The following is an 18,918-nucleotide window of genomic DNA, read 5'->3' on the forward strand; positions in this document are numbered from 1 at the left end:
GGAAGTGCGCCGCGATCAACGGCCGCCACTTCCGGCCGCGCTCAGCCAAGAGCACTTCCGGCCCGCCGCTCACTGCCTGCGGGGCTGCCGGTTCGAGACCGCGGTGGTCACAGTCGTCTGACTGTTGTGAAGAACCATCGCGGTTCAAGTGCAGAGTAGCGTAGCGCGTGGCTCCGCCGTGGTTAATTTGGTGATCTTTTCCCTGCTGCCCCTTGTTGCGGCTGGAGGGCTGCGGACGTAAAACCAGGTCGCTGTACAAGCATGCTGTCTCTGCTTTTCCACCTGTTTCAGGTCTGCTCCCGCTCCCCCCCCTCGCGCACCCCTCGGGGACTGCTGGGGAGAGGACGGGGAATTTGGGTCAGGGCATCTGAGGCCGTGCCCTTTGGTAGATTGAATCACGTCCAGCAGCGTCAGCTGCGTGCTCATTTGTCATTGCTGTGTAGGAGTTGTAACGCTGAGAAACAACGTGACCCGCTGGATTCACATCTGCTCCCTGAAGATTGCTTAACAGAAAAGTTCAGTCGTCTTCCCATTTGAAACCTCAAGTCTGTTGCCGTGTCACTACATCACCACATTGCTTCTTTACTTTAAATTAATAGAAGTGCTTCATAATATCTCTCTCATATTTAAAAAAAGAAAAAGAAAAAAGAAGTATCATCAATTTCCAAATAGAAAAGCAAGGTGTTGGAACGATACATGATTTGTTCCAGGTCACAAAGGGAGACAGCTGCAAAACCAAAAACTGTAATCCTAATCTTTTATCTTCACGACATAAATATCCTTGCTACGTTGGAGATAGTGGAGAGTTAAACTAAGAATCACCCCTATCTGTTATCTTCATTCTCTATTTCCTGTTTATTTTCTTCATACGGGTGCCAATGCATCTGAAAAGTACAATGCTGTGTTCCTTTGCTGTGGATTCGATTTGTAGGAAATGACCACTATAAATCCCCATGGAGCAAAGGAATTACATTTGTGTTATTACAGAGACTGTGAATTGCCTGCACAGAACAACAGAGCTGTGACAAATGCTTATTTGCATTACCCCCTCATTTACTCATATGCACCTGTGGAGCCTGGAACAGGCTTAGCAAAGCCTTTCTGCTGGCAGACTATGTGCAGTTTTCAAACACACTGAGGAAAAGATTTTCTAATCTCTTATTTATCAGTGTCTTCTCCAGTAAAGTAAGTAACATATAAGGAATAAAACCAGAAATAGTAGGAACTGAAGTAGCTAATTCATTCAAACAACCTTTCTGTCAGGTCAGGATTCCTGACAGAATCTACAGATACACTCTTTTTTTTCATTCACAAATACATTATAATAATCACTGGAGGTAAGATCAGAATCCTACTTCTCCAGCAGGATTCACTGCAGACTTTCCTCTGCGAGGTAGGGAGGTGAATAACTCAGGGATTCCCCATGCGGCTGCCTGCCTGCCTGCTTTAGCACCAGTCATTACTCAGTGAAGGGTCAAATGATAGATGCACATGGGTGTGAAATTCATTCTCAGCTTCTTCTAAAGATGACACAAAATTCCAGATATTACTTTAGAGCAATGACTTCATGTTTGGACCATCTAATTGGGGAAAGCAAGAAGAAAATTCTTTCCCTAACATCAAGCTGTATGTGAGACATTACTGTGAGAGCAGCACACAGTGGCCAAAATACATTTAGTTCTACACAGAGACCAAGAAACAGAAATCCAATATTTAAAAAATAAAAGGAGTAGCAAGAAATGTAAAATGTTTGCAGGCAGTATGTAACTCCTCAAAGACATATTAGAAATATGAGATAGTCAGAACAAATGAATATCACTTAAAGAAATACTTCTGGAAAGATCAAGAGTCCAGAATACTTAATAACAAAGCAACAATAGAAAGTTAGAAGCACAGAGACGTCCTCCAAAAAAATGAAAATGTTTTCAAATGAATGGGGGGGGAGGGGAGGAGGGGGAAATGTAGTTTGGCTAGTGAGATTTAACAAGAAAGCAAGGCAAATCAAAATAGTTCTGAGAAACATTTTACTAAGGCAGAAACACTATGAATGAAATCCTTTTTCAAACACATCAAAAGCATGAAGTTCTGCCAAAAATCTGCAAGGCCAACGAGCAAACAGTGTGCAACAAAAGAAGACAAGGCTATAGTAGAAAATTAAACAAACTCTTCATGTCTTTTATCAACATGAAGAAGTTTATAAAGTATCTTATATTACAACCTTTCTTAAAAGGAAAAGAAATGAAGGATATGTCATGAAATGAAATGTCAGTACAAAAGGTTTTAGAACAAATCCATAAAACAAATAGTAACTAATTGTCAAGTTGTGTGCCAGTTTATGTGCATACTAACCATGATGGCATGTAATCTGTAATTTATAATAGGCTCTGCCCTCAAGAAATAGAAAGTTGCAAATTTGGGGCTGGTTTTCTGTCAAGAGCTCCAAAATGGATCCTCAGAACAATGGACCAGTAAATCTGATGTTTGCCCTACAAAAATTGGTAGAAACTATAACAAAGAAGGTAGATACTTGATTAAATATGACATATTAGAGCAGACTCAACATGGTTATTTAGGGAAAAGTTGTGCTTCACAAATCCATTCATTCTTCAAAATACCTAAGAATCAAATGGAGGCAGAGCCTTGCTAGAAAGCAGTTCTTCTACTATGTGATTTCCTTAAACTCTGAGATTTTGCTAACCCATGGTTCTAGAATTATTGTACTTGGAAGCAGCTAAATAGTTTTAATATGAAATTTTTATTTAACTGTTCAAGTCCAATTACCAATCCGAGTTATGTCAGCAGAGTAGTAAGACTTTGCTTATCATCTCTCACTTTTTTATTCAACACAGACAGTAGATAGGTTTGTAGTATTTTTGCTGAAGTTTCTGATGATTAACCAAAATTAGACTGCCAGAACACTCAGCTAAATCTGTCTTCCCGAAAATACATTTTCCTTACTTAGAAAGTATCATTTGCAAAGGAAACAAAACACTGCATCTACCTCCTTCAGGTACTTTTCCTTGAGCAAGCCTTCAATTTGGGTGTTTATGTCTTCCACTAGTATGGGCAGGCATAATTTCCATTTTCTGTCTATGCTGTATATTGTACAAATATTCCCTAAACAGGCATTTGAATTTAGTTCAAGTAACAATCAAGTATAATTCATAACTTCTCTTCAAAAGCCCAGTTATATTCCTAAGAGTTTCTCAGCCTTTATCTCCATTCCTGTACCTCCAGCCAACCCAACCACACACCCCAACCTTTTCTGTTCTGGAAAGAATGCATAAGTTACAAATGCCAGAATGATTCACCAACAATGATGCTGAAGTGCTATGTGGAGGCCAAGCAGCTTACAGCAAGATGATTCACCAAAATATATCTGAAGATGATTTGTAGAATATGCAACTGTACTTACCATATGGAAGGGAGTTAGTTTAGATCTTACAGACCAAATCAGCAGTAAAGGTTTAACTGTAAAAGTAGCTGGGATCAGCTATTACAACTGTGAGATGAATTAGACATATGGGGTATTTTTCATTCTGTGATCAATAATACTAACAATTAAAAGTTTTTGTTGGAAAGCTTCCCAAATAGCTCATACTGAGAACAATGAATTAAAACTGTACTCACAAGTAAATGGTGAAAGGGATGACATGCATATAGCACAAATACCTGTGTGGAGATACGAAGTAGCTTTAAGAGGTGACTGCTTTGTAACTTCAGTCAAATTTACTCAAAATATCGTAATTAATGATAACTAAAAATGTATTAAGTTTACAAAAACGTATTCAGCCATCTGTGTTCTACCAGTTGTTGATTTTTTTTTTCCCATCAGTTGATACTCTCTTAATTAAAAGTGTTAGCAAAGTTCTGGATTATTTCAGAATCACTGAAAAAAAATAATTTTTATTGTAAGTTATTTTGATACGAGGTGAGTAATGACCACAGAATGAATGCAGAATTCGTTTTTCCCATAATATCCTCACATGAGGACATTATGCATTGGCAACTATGCAAAAATGAAGCAAGACTGCATAGGGCAAGGCTACTTTGCAAACTAAACTTGTACGGTGACACAGAAAATGGTGAGTTTTCTGCAGTGACTTCATGCTAAGATGAGGTCAGTAGGTCCTAATTACCCCCAATAAAATGAACAGTTCTTAGTTTTGTAAAAACTCTTAAGTTAATGTATTTGTATTTTTCATGGTTTATAATTCATTTGCCTTTAAGATTACATAATGAACACTGACAAAATTTGAAATAGCATATCCTCTATTAAAAAAGGACAACAAACTGCAATGCTTTTTAATTTCTTGATTTAAAGAATGTATGTAATATTACTCAAATCATAAACACACTTGAACTCGGCAGGTTCAAAATGTTACTGCAACAAATGCATGCTGAAGGGCAAATTCAGGAGGAAGCAGAAGGCAGCATTCTTGCAAATTACAATAACTGCTGTACTGAAATTAAAAAAACAGAGACCAAGCAGTGATCCATGACCAATGTCGGCGATTAAAATTAAACTGGTAGGTTCACTTTCTTATTTGGAGTGGTTTATCAACCTCCCTTGATTGAATGCCACATACAACATCCTTGTTAACAAAGTCCAATTACAGCTCAAAGATTTAGCAGGTACAGCGATGTTTACCAGAAGGATTCCCTCAAGGTCAGTGATTCACGCAGCACCTTGGCTTCAAGTTGGTAAAGCAGTATGTTTAAAAGCTCTCATGCAACACAAAGGCATGCTGTTCTCTATGACCTTGAATCTTTCTGAGCAGTGACTGATTCTTTTGAAACATGGTACTCAAGTTATTTTTGAAGTTATCAAAATGCACAAGTAATTGTAGCTGTGTGTAGGTAAGTTCAAGGAATTACCTCTTAAAACAAGAGAAGCAACTGACACTAGCCAAATCCAGACAGACTGTGCTTGATGTGATGCCTACAAAGTTGGATCACAACTCATTGTTTTGCCTGAGCAAGAACTGAATGAGAACTCAACAACTGGATCCACTGATTTCAGCGGGGAGCTGATCTCAGGTGCTCGGCACATTCACCCTCTGACCTATGTGCTGGATAAAAAACTACTGCCAAAGCTAGATTTTGGATTTATTAAACCACAGCAAACTTAAGAAGCTCTGGTTTGGCCAGTTCATTCTCAACAAAAAAGAAATATTATTTCTCTGGATAAACACAGGCAGAACTTGTGTTTGTTACAGTCCCAGGAGGACTCTGAACTGTGCACTGCTCCACCTCAAATTCCTGTCATACCAGAATGTAATTACATTTATCCCAGTAAACAACCCCCTTGTTTTTTAAAGAAAAACAGGTCTTGCAATGTATAGAACTGATAACCATTGGGTAGACCCACCGGGATATAGAAAGAGATCAATTACAAATTACTATTTGAATGCAATCCATGTCAGAGCACTCCCAAGGGGGATAAATAATCAGAACAGGTCAGTTCAGTGTGTCACGATGGTCGATAGAAGATATTTTAAAATCCTATCCATTTCATTACGTAATGAAATGGTACATGAGCTCTTATGAAAATCCAGCCACGTGTAAGTAAAAGCTAGGTAAACCTATCCGTATTACAATGGGCTCCACAATAGTTTAAGGCAGCAAGCTGATAACTGAAATCTGTGTATGTACACATAGGTGTATTTGTACACTAGACAGAAGGGGCCTGTAGCCTTACCTTTCAGACTTGTCAGGTAGATCTCTTTGCACTTGTCCTTTTATCTCAAAATTTCAGACTGAAATTCTGACAATGGCTTCAGCAGTATATTGTATCACTTTGCAGTGTAGCACCAGCTCACAGTTGTGTCCTGTATACACAAAACAACATTGCAAATATCTGTTACCAACACATGTGAATCATATAATGCATTGTACCATACACATCAACTGACAAGAGGATTTTTACATGCATCACTTGCAGCACACAGCCATAGTTTATTTTAACTTGGGTGCAGCAGAACCAGTACAATCCATAATTATTTCTCATCGGGGCTGCAAGCACTGCAGCTGCAATAGGCTGGCTGGTCCTTTTTCATGTCTCATCTGGTATTCCTCAGCTTTTAATAAAGCCTGGGAAGAAGTGAACCTCTCTTTCTCCCTTTACATAAATTTACATAAGTAGCCTGACCATGTTTTGGGGAAAAACTCCGTATCTAAAATACTGGGAATCGTGCTCTTTTGGTATAATAAGCCCAGTTCTAGACCTCCCTCTACAAGACATTTATTAGGTTCAGAGATGAAAGCAGAGCACATCAGTTTAGTATTCAGTTAGCACTCTGTTTTCTAGACTTACAGAAAACTAGAAGGAAAATATTAGCTACAACACAACTTTTTAACCCGTTCTAAATTGCACTGTCAGGTCTGTCAGGATCTGAGAGAAAGGCACTGCCCAGCTCTTTCCCTTCCTTCTGTCCCTGATGGAGTATCTGATATTTATCCCTTTTATGTGTGTTTATAAATCCTGAGTACTATTACATGTCACGAAAAATTTACTCGTAAATCACACTATTCCCAGTTTGTTCCATTTTGCTTCATTTGTGGAAAATCTGGTTCTATAGGTAGGCAAATTCATATGAAACTCTAACTCTGCTTAACAGGAAAGTTAAGAAATCCTCCAAAAAGACTGATGTTCTTCAACTAGAAATAGAATCATAGAATCAATCAATCAACAAAACAAACAAACAGACCCTGCTTATATATTAGTTCTACATTCCACATATGAGTTCTTAAATCCAAACATATGTTTTTTGGAGCCAGTGTAATTCTTGGAGGCAACAGGAGGCTTTTAACATTAGAATGAACCTAAGGAAAGAGCTAATGCAAGCATTAGGTTTAGGTTATCTCAATAGATGTGCAGAGATTTTTTAACAGGCACTTTGCTTCATGTTTTTGTGGCTTTAGCTAAGTTTGTCTCTGCTTTTAATTTGCTTTCCTTCTGAGGTTCACAGGAAAGTTATAAAGGCTGTATAAATAGAAATAATCAGAATTGTTTCTGACAAACACTTCCATGCATTGATGTTTCTTTTCTGTAGGGTGAGCATATACCCAAATGCAAATAAATCTGTATTAAATGTGACACCCTTCAACTTGTTTTACTGCTAGTATCTGTACTAGCACTGTACACTAGAAAAGGCTGAAAATACCAAACCTGTGCAATCTGGATCTGGGGCTGTTGTGCAATCCAGCTCTGCAAAGCCTTCCAAAGTTCCATCTTCTTCTCAGTAATTCTGCTGTGTTTTTCAAAAGGCTGAGAAGCGAACTATTACCTGCTTTCATGACCTAAAGGATTCCTTAGGTCATGACACCCATAAACAAAAGCTACAAATATACTAACTAAATGGACAATAGGCTATGGAATAAACGTAAAACACAGAATTGTTTTGTGTTTGCTTCACTCTTGGATCTCTTCTGGCAAAGGCTGCCTATTTTAAGAAGTTCCCACAGGTCCAAATAGCAGACAGGCATAACAAGAGTTGGAAAATCAGTTTCTTTTCCACTGATACTTTCAATATAATCAGCTTTTTCTTTTTATTATTATTTTTTAAAGTTAGAGAAAGTGTTTGTGAACAAATTTTAATCTGTCTGAGGCAAAATCAGTTCCCCTCCCCCCCAATTTTCCATTGTATTTTTGGTGTTTTGTTGTTTCTATTCTTTGCAAAATTTTTTCCTCTTTGAGAAGTCCTTTACTGAGAATAGATCAGGTCAGCTTGTAGCATATTCTGACCTAAATTTACAACTGGCTTAGACTTAAATGCTGGGCATCTATGTAATATTTCTCCAGGCCTGTGACCATTTAAGGAACCATTTTGAAGTAAAGAATCATCTACTTCCAGCTGGAAGTAAACAGATTTACCACTTTATTTTATTTTATTTCATTTCTAATGTAGAGTTTGAACAGTGGCTCTGTGGCCAGCTGACCTGGCACAATAGTTCTGCAGTTAAGGCAGTGAAGTTGGAATTTGGAAAGAATGAAAGAAAGAATGAAGTCCACTGTTCTCACTTTAGGAATGTGGATAGCAAAGACTGCTTATGAAAGGTACCTCACCTGAAAAATCTGGCTTACATAAATGTCTCTCATGTTTCAGTACTTTGCAACAGAAGGAAAGTGTAATTTTATGTAGATTGATTAAGTTCTCAACATGAGTATAAACAAGTAAATTATTCTAGGGATATATAATGGAATCTGTTTTATCCTTTATATGGATTACAACACATTGATTGGAAAACAAATTTCATTGGCAAAGCCAGCACATCTATTTTTATCTATTGAGTTACTTGTCACGTGTAAATCGTAGAGGAAAAGATGTTGTACTGGACTTTGCAACCTGCTTCTCTTATCCTAACTTCCATCTGTATCTTCCCTTTGCATCTTAATGAAATTAACAAACTAAATCAGTTGAGTATATTAATTCTATACAAAGGGCAGAGTAAAGTGAGGCCTAAGCCCACAGAGAAATGCACAAATGCCAGGAACCACCTAATGAACCACAAGAGAGCAACCACAGCTGCAAGAAAGGACCCAAGAGACAAGACACAGCACAAGATAAGCATTATCACCCCCCAAAATTGACTCGTGTACCTTGTGCTTCACAAATAAATGCTTGTATTTGAAGAAAGATGATTGAAAAGCAACCTGCTGACAGTGGAACATTCGGTCTTGAGATACAAGGACACTGACCACAGAAAGGAGAAACAAATAATTTTTCATTTCTTCTTCTGTTTTTAAGTACTGAGATAATATTGGTCATTCTTGACAGATATACATCTCAGCAGATGGTGGGAAACAGTTATTATTCCGCAGAAATGGTCCATTATTTTACAGTTTGTAATTTACATCTTACAGTGTGCTTCCTGGGAAGGGGCTGTTCCAAAGAAAGCTTTAACACGTTGTCTCTTCCAGAATGCTTTACAAATAAATGCAGGACTGTGAGGAATATTCGGTGAGAGTAACTGATGTTTCCTCCTTTTCCACGTAGATATTTGAGAAGGTGAAGCATTAGGAATATTTTCTTTCTTTTTAATGAGGCAACACCTGTTGTCTGATAAATAAGCACACTGCTCAGTGTCGAATGAAACCTACACTAGGTTTTGAGTTTGTACTAAAATCCAGAACCAAAAGAAACTCTTTTGACCTGTGTGCCCTGAAGTCACGTGCAATGAATGACACTGCTGTAAATGCAGGGTTTTCTAACAGTAGAGTACCAGGACTGTGCTATGCTGTGTTCCCTAAAATAGCCACAGTCCAGAGGGAAACTGCTAAAACAATGGCAAAACTCCCACTGGCTCCTGCAGAAACCGGATCTGGCTTAAATGTCAAACGGGGAATAAATAAATTTTCTTCAAAATGCAACTTAAATCACTACCTGACTTACACAGTTTCATTGCTCAAGCTGCAGTTTTAGCAGATATCTTGGCTAAATGTCAAATAATTCCATCAGTTCTTTTAAGACGGTATCTGAAATAATTTCCCCAAGCACCATTCAATTAACCTACTTGGCCAGAAGGTGATGCAAAAATCAATATTGTGTAATAGATGCTTGTGTTTCAGATGAAACCAATCGATAGGAATCAGAGCAATTTCAAATTAATGACCAATATACACAAAGTAAAAATATCAGCCAATTTCAGTACCAAATGTGCTGTAACTTAAAATAGCTCTATTATTTGATGTGGGATATTCCCCTAGTTACTATCCCAGTGTATTAAATTCATCATGACTTTTCTAAAAGAAAAAGTAAATAATTACTGTCATATTAGGAGAACTCACAAAACAGGTGTGAGATCCTCCGGTTGGTCCTGCAACAGCTGTTAATGGGAAGTGTGCATTTGGTTTGCTCTGTGTATATCAGTTTGAATAGACCTGAATATTTGGGATTTTTCTGTTTGTTTTTCACAAGCAGTTTCTCTCTCTCTATTCCTTGTAGCCATGAACATACACATTCAGACAGAAACAACAGGGCATTCAGCCCAGAGCCCAAAGGATAAATGTGAGTATCAGAGGGACTGCTGCTCTGTACCTACAAATGATTCAGGGAGAACTTAAGCATGTCCATGAAACATATACAAATAAACAGAGCTGACTGAACAGCATGAAAAGTTTCTACCCACACGCCTATTAACAGAAGGCTTGTCAGTAATAAAGAGGAACTGTACAAAATGAGCTGATTCTAACTTGTGCTTTATACTAGAAATATATCCTCCAATAAAGCTTACTGAAGTAAGACATAGGGCATGCAGAAGGACTTCCAGTGCCAGTTCCCAGTTCCACGAAATCAGAGGCACACTTCTAGCCAGTCACTTACTTCCCTTTGGCTGCAATAGCAATTTGCTTTCCAGCAGTGAGGTGTACCAGTAACTTATTTTTAACACTAGATAGATAAGATAAGGGTAGAAGAGAAATGCTTTTTCCAAACGGATAAATAAAATATAGGAAATAATGGATTCTCTGCATGTAAGTTCTCCATTTTTGTAGCACACTGTGAAGGTAATCCACTCTCTACACCTCCTTTGAAGTTGACAGTGTAGCCATGGGATACTATGGAAATACTGGAGCTGCCAGATGTCAGTGTTACACTAAGCCTTCTGCTCACCTGTGCTACCCAGTGATCAAATGGCAAGCCTGACATCTTTACGAGTGAGGACTTGCATGGAGGATCCCATCTACTCTTCTTTTTTCCCAAATATTCTTAGCTCTCTGCCAGACTAGAGGTAAAACATAAGATCTGATTATGTGTGCCTCCCTGCCTCCAGTTGTTTCAAGGCTATCCACTAAAACAGCAACGTTTGTCCCAAAAGTAAGAAGGGCTTAAGAGGCACGCCCAAGCACAGCTTCATTTTTACTTCTGTTCTTTCCCAGATCCTATTTATTTATGGAAACTCAAAGCTAGGTCAGTATATATACATTACCTCCTAGCTCAACGTATTACCTTTGATATACACATATGACCTAATCTGTTTTTCTATTGACAAGCTGTGACCTTTGGAATGGATCTCTTTTAACACAAAGTATGTGAATCTTCCCACAACATTTTTACTATGTTTATCAAGTATTTGATAGAATGAATTTGCATTCCCACTAGAGTTATTATTAATATACTCTGTAATGATTCACCAAAGACCACGAAATCCAATTATTAGTTCCCATGATTGTGCTAGTTTGACAGTGAGGTATTTACTTAAAAAACAAAGGTATGTATGGGGGAAACTCAAATTATGAGTGATTTATAACAATATTTCTGATTTTATCACCAAACTGCAGAGAAAACTAAGCATTCAGAAAAAACAAATCCTAAGACATTTATTACATCTTTTGCACTCCTTCAGAATTTGTACCAAAGAGAGGGAAGAGCTTTAAAGTATCTTTAAAAATATTATTCTTCCATGGCAGCACTCTCTTGAGAATAGGTTTAAGGATGGACATGCGGACGAGACCAGTCAGAATCCACACTGAGGATTTCCTAGACGACCTTTGGATTTATTTATCAAGATTATTCTGCAAGGATACTGAGAGAGATTCTTTCCTTATAGGCACTAAAACAGATCAGTTAATAGGACAATTCAGAAACTGATAAAAGGTTACAGAGTCTTACACTGATAAACTTCCAGACAAATCCATCTAACTTACTGAGGGACCTCAGTGGCATTTATTATTGATCCTAATTTAGTTCTCAGAGAGTAAACAATTTCATCAGTAGTGGTTCAGCCCTTGTTCCACCTGGCACAGTATCCCAGTCAGGAAAACGAGGAGACAAGGTTAGTGACTCGTAATTAAAAAGCTTTCTCTGTTCCTGTACAACTTAAGAAATCTAAAAGACAAAGTACTGGAAAAGAGAACATCTCCTGTAGTCACATTTTAAAATAATCAAAATGAATATACTCACAGAATTATTATATTATGTCTCTAAATTCTTCTCTCCCTCCTATTTAAATTCCAACACTTTAACATACAAATGTGAAGAAAAAAAAGGTTTACCTTAGGATAGAGAAGCTGGTAGAAGTGGCATCAAAACAACCAAGAATAAACCAACATGCCAACACCACGTTGATTTATTCCAGAGCAATGCACCTGGACCCTCCAGCTGTCACACATATTCCATCTGGAGGAGCAGCTGTTTGCTCAATAGCTGTCATATTAACTGACACAAACAATTGGTTGTTAAATTTGTCATCAGCGAAAAATGGGAAATGTTACATTTTGTTCCTGTCCTCAGGTTTTGGTCATTTTTTCTTACATAGCAGGAATCCTGAATGGCCGTTGGTGCAGCTGAGTATTCATAACTATAATCAAACTTACAGATCCCCTAGCATCTCCAAAAAGATCAGGTTCGAGGTACTTCACTGGTTGCTATGGATACTACGTAAGGAGGAGTGGAAAGCAGAAAGCAAAGTTTAACTCATCAGATTATGTAGCAAAGAAGATGGAAGGATCCGGTCAGATTCCCAAGAGGCCAAGAACATCAAACTAACAAATACATTTTATACAAGTTATGGCGGTGAAGAGAGACAGAAATTTTGGATCATGGAAAGTATGGAAGATGTTACACCAGCGGGGGCTGGGGAGTGACCTAAGAGAGTCACAGCTGCGGGGAAAGAACAAACATGTTTATTGGAAATGCTATGAGGGAACATTTTGCACAAAGCGGTGGAATTTGAATGCTGGATGACTGAAGCAGCACGTTATTACAGAGTTGAGCAATGGGAAGGACTGCGGTGTTACTGCCTGCGAAGATGTTCAACAGGAAATGAAGCAACATCGTGTGATAGGAGAGTGCTTAGAAACGGAGAGGTAGATCTGAAAAACTTCAGAGCATGGACAAACTTTGAAGGTGAAGGCTGATGAAATCACCATACAAATGTGTGTAACAAGAAAATGTGGAAATTAAAGAGTCGTGTGATATCTCCAAAGAAAGGAGAGAACAGAGGTGTACCTATCAAAATAGATGTTTTATGAACTGCAAGAGATAAGTACCAGGAGCAAATGTAATGAAAAAAATAGATAAGTAGATCGAGGCGCATTCTGAAAAAATTGCTTTTAAAATACATTCCAATGGGAAATAATAGAATCAGGAAAGCACGTAATGGATGGGAAATCTAGTTAGCAGAGGTAGTACCTGCCAGACAATTATCCTCCTAATTACTTCTTTGCATCTATTGTTTGTGGCAAAGGAGAATTTGGAATGAATGAAACTACTCAGCGTGTGAACTTACACTGCTCACAACAAACAGAACAGCAACAGCCACCAAAATTCTCTCCAAAAGCCCTTTCCTCTAACAGCACGCACTATCAGAAGCACAGGTGCTTTATGAAACTCTGGGCAGAGTGCTCAGCTATACAAGCAGAACTGCCCTCCCACTGAAAATGACCTGCTTTCCTCACAGCTGTAGGCACCCAGTTTGCTGATGCTTCACAGCATTTCAGATTTGCTTACCTTTTTGGACTAAGCCAAAGGTTAAAAATAAGAGATGGACCATTTGTGTTTTGTTTTGTTTTTTTTTTTTTAAAGGGTTCTTTTTGGATTAACAGTGTGGACTTACCAAAATAAGTTGCCTAAAACGTTATCGCTCCCAAAATGGGATCTGATTAAACAAAACTAAGCTCAAAAAATCTTTAGAGAACTTGTGATGCAAAGGAACAAAGCCAAAAATAAAGCAAGCACAGATACTGATGTCATTTAAACAACAACAACAAAAAAGCCTACGGACTTAGGTTGACTGATGCCAATGTTTACATTCACCGAATATAGAGAAAACAGACAGACAGACAAACAAGAAGAAAATCCAGATGTCTTCTGCTGACAGCACTGTTCCTCTTGTCGCCGACAGGCGGCCCTTTAGCTGCAGCCGAGCAGCCGCTGCACAGCGGGCACTGCAGAGATGGCAGCGCAGCGCCTTTCCGCACTCCAGCAATGATTTATAGGGTCAGGCATGGGCTGTGCATTCTTAGACTAGCAAGCAGTATATGGTTTGTGATTGAGGTCAAACAGCGGGGTAACATTTAGTCATCACGTGTCAGAGTAAAGTCTAAAGGACAGAATTTGGTGCAATATATTTACTTTCTATCGCTGGAGGAGGAATTTTAGTTTCAAAGAGGAAGGAGCAAACCAGCAGAAGGTGTATTGTAAACATTTGGTACCAGAGCTATATGCCCATATTTAGCTGTGGATACTAGTGCGGCTTTCAGTTGTCTGCACATTCCTTTTTCATGTACCAGCCACCCCAGTACTGAAACAAGATCCCGGAGTGTAGGTGTTGGGAATGTATTTCCACAGAACTTCCAGAACTTCTAGCACATTTATTCCACTTAGATATTTTGCAGAGTTAAAGCTTTGAAGATGTGATGGATAAGAGTTTAAGAAGCTTTGAGCCCTGAGAGAAAGCTTGAAAGCCGTTCTTAAAAGCAGGGTTTTCTCCTGCTGACCACACAGCAAAGTGCTTGGCCTTCTCGGCACCACCTGCACAGTCTGCACAACGACTAATAGTACCCAACAGTAAAACAAATACTTTCATTCCAAGCATGGCACTTTATAACTGAAAAAGCAAAAGAGTCAGCAAGTTCAGGGAGTCCAACAGGGGCACATGTTTCAATCTACGAGATCTTTGAAGAAATGGTGAATAGAAGCTGCAAGAAGCCAAATGGATAGACTCTGCTGGAAAGGAGATACTCGTGGCCTTAGTGGAGATCCCTGCTCGTTATTAAAACATCCATTCTTGACAAGAGGAGAAGGAAAATGAGAGAGAAGAGGAACTTTCACGTAAAAATTTTAAAATATTTCATCACAACATTAAATTTTTTTTTTCTTTTGGAATTCAACCAATTCCACAAATGGTTGGGTGTTTCCAAGAACATTCTTGGTGAATACACTTGAATATCAGAATATTTTCTCAAGCTATCTGAAATGACCAGCATACATCTGACACAGAGCTACAGCTTTTCACAATTTTAGATCTTCGTCCAACATCCAAGATATGAAAACAAAGCAAAATAACATAAATTTGAAAGTAACATGGTAATAGATGTTCTTCATGCATGGATAGTACCTTAAAGTGTCTTAGAATACACAATCAAAGCAATAATATAGAAGATACCCAAAAAAGTGAAAGCAGTACCCAAAAAGTTAATTTTTATATTCACAGATATTTGGAATAATTCTGTAGAATCGGAATCAGTGCTTCCGAGTTCTCTCTCAGTTTAAGCAGAAAGACAAATAGGTAAAATGGCAGTGACAGTAGGCATCTTATACAGGAAAAGACAAAATACACATACATTCACAATGATCATTTAAAGCAGGTTCTGGAGTATGCAATAGATGAGTATGGAGAGGGAATTTTGGCAGTGTTCACAGCAGATGCCCTGGGCTTTGAGGGCTGTTGAGAACTAAATTTAAATTTTGTCTTTGGTCTCCTGTGAAGTCTTGTATACACATTGAGGACATGCTTCTATTCTTCTTATCACAGAGGGTTCTGCAAGAAGAACGTCTCTTCCTAGCACCTTAACTTCAGTGACCACACCAGTGTTTTGCCAGAATGAATAACACAGCCACTGTGCTCTGTGAGCAGCACTCCCCGGTGCATTCAGCAGTGTTCTATATTCAACTATCACTGTTAGCATTAGTGTCAGCTGCTTCCTGGTTGGTCTCATTTGAGAAAGGAGACAGGAATGTGCACCAGGGACGCGTTCTAATTTTTATTTTTAGAGAGATCTTTACGACCTTGAACAACTATCAAGAAAAAGAAGAACCCAGCGTTGTAAACAAGCTGAACTAGAAATTCTAAGGTAATTGCATCACTCAGGCAGTAGAGGCAAGGAACTGCAAAGGCTCCGTGGAGTAAAATGCTTGGTGCTTCCCATTTCCATTTCTGTTCTGGCAGAGTACCTCTCCTGCAGCCACTCACTGGCCTCACTCTGTGACACGCCTCAGTGCCACCGCCTTACCAACATCTTCCACTCCTTAGACCCCACATAAGTAGGTCTGTAATGTTACAGAATCCCAAAGCAAACAAATGAGAAATTCTGACTTCTCTCAAATCCCAGTATAGACTTGAACTACAGTGGTAACTTGCTGCTTTAGAAGCAGGAAGGATTAGAGGAGATCCTAGAAAGAATGATGTTTTGTTAATCCCTTCAGGTCATTTTAAACTGATTTCTTACAGCATCGTACTGGGTTACAGCCTTTAAGTGCTTAAATATAAAAAGGCAATATGCTTAAAAAAGCCTGACATGGAGTACATCAGCCCCCAGATAAAATTCCTGTGAATTTTACCCGTGATATACACAAAGTCAACTGAACTACACGAGCGTGGGTGTTTTATGGACAAGAAGAGTAAAGTAAAACAACATGATTAGGGATTTTAGGCTTAGAGTGGCTGCATGCGATGCCTACTTCTCTGAGAATACAAAGTTATGGACAAAAAGTAATTTATTCACAAAACCAACACTTCTGCTTTTCTGCATAATGCTGTAAGATGTGGGCATAACAGCCAAAGCCTGAACTGCACAACACGAGCAACATGCTCTGCTGGCTGCCCCTTTGCTTCTACCCATTGTCTAAAAAAGGAGGAATCTGACAAAAACGGGTGGACTACTTGTGGTAATGGGATGATGACATTTCAAATAACTTTAGTTAGATTTTCAACCCATTTATTCCACAAGTTGCTCAGAAGTTACTATACTACTTTTTAAATGTGTTTTACACTCACAGGCAGGCTATATCTTGGATAGGCTATTTTGGAAAAACTCTAGCTGAGAAAAGAAACTGTGCAATAAGATAAGCCCTTGAATAACAACAGATTTGCTGTGCTTTGAACTGAAGGCTGTATCTGCTGATTGCATCTTCAGGCTGGCCTGACCTCTCTGTAATGTCAGACATCTGCTATTGCAGGGGCTCTGGAATCTCACAGGTTTACTTGCCACAACACACTTGCCACGATGCAGCACACAACTATTCCAGATATACAGACATGTATCTCTTGTTTGCACTGGAGGACATCCAGTCCCTCAAAACTCATGCAATAAGGCTGCTTCCTAACAGAAGAGAGGATGTGTCTGCCCTGAAAGAAGCCATGTACAGCATGAGAAAGTTTCAATTTGCAGCCCTAAAACGTCCTTTTGTATCTGTAAGACCAAACATGGAAGTTTAAACAGACAAAACAAACTGGACACAGAAAGAGAAAAAACATTCTGTGCTGTTACATTGTTGTAAATCTTGAAATCAAAGTAATTACTCCCTGATCTGGAAATCATCTTCTGGAGTACAGTCTATTTTGATTTATTCCCTCATGATGATTAAAGTTAGTAACCTCTGTACAAGAAGTCTCATGATGAAGTCGGAAGATGACAGAGCACTCGCGGTGAGGACCAACTTCTTGTCTGTGCCTCCAACAGCAATTTGCAATGGAGTTTGCCTGTCTCTCATCACATAGTTGCTTATACTTCTCAGTATTTCAATTATTGAGACACTTATGGAAAGGAAAAGCAGATCTCTCTGCAGATGAAAGTGACACAAGAAAACAGATAGCATTTTTTCACGCTGCTCCAGGAGGGAACCCTCCCAGCAGTTGCCCAGCACAACGGGTGTGCGTACAAACTTCTCCACTTTGCAAAGACTGCTTAGCAGTTCAGTTTAAAAACTGAAGTGTGATCTGCTTCTGCTTCTTGCTCCTTATCTTGATAATTTGTCTTTCAGGACAGCGTGTTACGTCTTTCTATGGATTCTTTTCACTTCCTTTACTTAGCTTTGGAGCTCTTTCAGGGCTTTGTCTTCCCAGTTTGCCTTCTTATGGAAATTTCACAACATCTTCCTCTCTTCTTTGCAGGACCCCCTCTGCTCCGCTTCATTCACTTGTAAAAATTCTCTATTTCATTTACATGGAAAAGGCTGTGAGGAGATCTAATTAGGTCCTTGCAATATTTAAAGGAAAGCTTTAAAAAGGAGGCAAATCAACCTTTTACATGAGTAGATAGCAATAGGACAAGGGGGAATGGTTTTAAACTAAAGGAGGGAAGATTTAGATTAGATGTCAGGAGGAACGTTTTCACTTAGAGTGGTGAGGTGCTGAAACAGGCTGCCTAGAGAGCTGTGGATGCCCTGTACCTTGAGGTGTTCAAGCCAGGTTGGATGGGGCACTGGGCAATCTGATCTAGTGGCTGGCAACCCTAGCTGCAGTGGGGGGGGGGTGGAACTTGATGATCTTTGTGGTCCCTTCCAATCCATGCCATTCTATGATTTCTTCCTTCTTTCCAACATATATTTGCTTGTACCTTAGACATAGTTGCCCAAATGTGCCCCCCCAGGAACCAAATGATTCTGTGGGTTTTTGTTAATAGCTTTTTAACTATAGGAATTCTCAGCAGCAGATGGCTGAATGACAGCCGTTGTTGGGTTTGACCATACTGAAATGCCACGTGAATAATGAAAATGGCCATTCCTGAAGACCCGTCTTGCCAGATGTGTCTACATGATGATAAAACAGGTAACACCTTCAGAAGGAGGAAAACTGCAAATATGACAATTAGAGAAGGTAAAAGATAATGCATGAGTGCATGCATGGATAGCTAGTAAGAGCTGAGAGCTGCATTGCCCACTGTTGGGATACGTGGAAAGCAAGGAATGAAGTAGGATCAAGAGAAGGAGCAGCAACAAAAACATGATCTCAGTGATATCAGCAAAATGAAGCTCCCACTCTCCCTCCCTCCTCAGTGATGGCCATATGGGCTCTGGCTGCTGACAGCACCTGTGTGGGGAAGAGCTTTTGCTATGGAGGCCCACGCAGTAAAGACAGCAACATTTTTCTAGGTGCTTTTAAAATTCAGTCCAGTGTTAACTACTGTTTACAGATACAGTCACACTAAGTCAGGCACCTAAAACCAAACAACCTTCCACACTTACCCTCAGCAGA

General features: G+C 39.1%; 1 protein-coding gene and 1 long non-coding RNA gene across 2 annotated transcripts in view; one reads left to right on the top strand and one right to left on the bottom strand.

The window, feature by feature from the left end:
* Positions 1-18,918, bottom strand: part of NXT2 (nuclear transport factor 2 like export factor 2) — a 72,666-nt gene that overhangs the window by 9,041 nt on the left and 44,707 nt on the right. The window contains exon 3 of the mRNA XM_010715376.3: positions 5,702-5,831. The gene's annotated coding sequence lies outside the window, so the exon portion shown is untranslated. The remainder of the gene's footprint in view (positions 1-5,701; positions 5,832-18,918) is intronic.
* LOC109369095 lies at positions 7-647 on the top strand. Its single transcript, XR_002117741.2, has 2 exons — positions 7-291; positions 444-647. It is a non-coding gene; the product is annotated as an uncharacterized LOC109369095 (long non-coding RNA).

Source organism: Meleagris gallopavo, chromosome 9 (genome assembly GCF_000146605.3).
Source record: "Meleagris gallopavo isolate NT-WF06-2002-E0010 breed Aviagen turkey brand Nicholas breeding stock chromosome 9, Turkey_5.1, whole genome shotgun sequence".
Classification (NCBI taxonomy): domain Eukaryota; kingdom Metazoa; phylum Chordata; class Aves; order Galliformes; family Phasianidae; genus Meleagris; species Meleagris gallopavo.